Source organism: Myotis brandtii, unplaced genomic scaffold (assembly GCF_000412655.1).
Source record: "Myotis brandtii unplaced genomic scaffold, ASM41265v1 scaffold6783, whole genome shotgun sequence".
NCBI lineage: Eukaryota > Metazoa > Chordata > Mammalia > Chiroptera > Vespertilionidae > Myotis > Myotis brandtii.
In genome coordinates, this window is record NW_005370651.1 from 101,248 (window position 1) to 102,607 (window position 1,360).

Consider the following 1,360-nt stretch of genomic DNA (forward strand, 5'->3'; position numbering starts at 1 on the left):
GAAAGAAGACAATGCTCTGCGTTTGGTGGGATCAGGAAGGTATGGTGTATTATGAGCTTCTAAAACCAGGTGAAACCATTAATCCTGATCGCTACCAACAACAAATAATCAATTTGAACCACACTTTGATCGTAAAACAACCAGAATGTGCCAGAAGACACGGCAAAGTAATTTTGCTTCATGATAACGCACCATCACACACTTCAAAACCAGTTAAAGGCACATTAAAAGATCTTGCCTGGCAAGTATTAACCCACCCACTGTATTCACCAGACCTTGCTCCTTCAGAGACCACTCGTTCGGATCGATGGCACATGCACTTGCTGAGCAGCACTTCAAAACATACGAAGAAGTGGAAAATTGGGTCTCTGAATGGTCTGCCTCAAAACAAGAAAAGTTCTATTGGGACGGTATCCACAAATAAAGATGGGGAAAATGTGCAGCTAGCGATGGTCATTACTTTGAATAAAGCACTTTTGATGTTTCTCTTAAAATTATCGTGTTTTCTTTGGCTACAAAATCCGTATTATTAACCGGCATACCTGGTATTAGAGTTCTGATTGGGTGATTTAGTTGTTCAGGTCCAAAGGGAGAACAACATTAACCATGAGTAGCAAATCATGTTACCAGCAACACTAAGACTACCTTGTGAGTGTCAAGCCAGTGCCCAGATGCCAGGCACTACTTTTCTCCTCCATATGAATAAAGAGCAGAGAGATTTGGGGGGAAATGGCACAAGTACCTGGAGAGGCAGGCAGGGTCAGGCAAGGCAGGGCCTGAAAGACCATGTTATCAGAGTTGAACTTTGTCCTAAAAGCAAAGGGAAACAAGAGTGATGTACTTCAACTTGTGTGTCAAGGACAGTGGAGGGTCTGAGATTTACGCTACTTGTGACCTTACAAGTTAATTTGTCGCCGATTGACGAATGCTGACAGAGACAGAAGACTCCTGGGTGAGAGACAAAGGACGTGATTGCTTGCAGCAGAACACCATGTTTGCACTGGTTGCACCAGTTCCCAAGGAGCCCTGGGGGCAGTGAAGGTAGACTTCCCTGGATGCCCACACACAGCGGAGGGCTGTGATGCAGGAGGGGAGCCCTGATCTTGGGAGATGTTCTGCTCTGATAGTGAGCAGAAGCAATCCTGCTTTTGGGAGGAGGTGTTCCCACAGCCCTCAGGATTGCTCAATACACATTGAACCCAGAGAAACCTCCCAGGTAAAGCGATTAGGGCTTTGAATTCTTGGCATACCCAGAAGAAACATGAGGGAACATGCAGGGCCTATAGTGGGTGTCCTCTCCCAACACAGTGCTCTCTTAAAGGTCAGCATTGGAGAACTGGCTACTACATGGAGAAAGGCA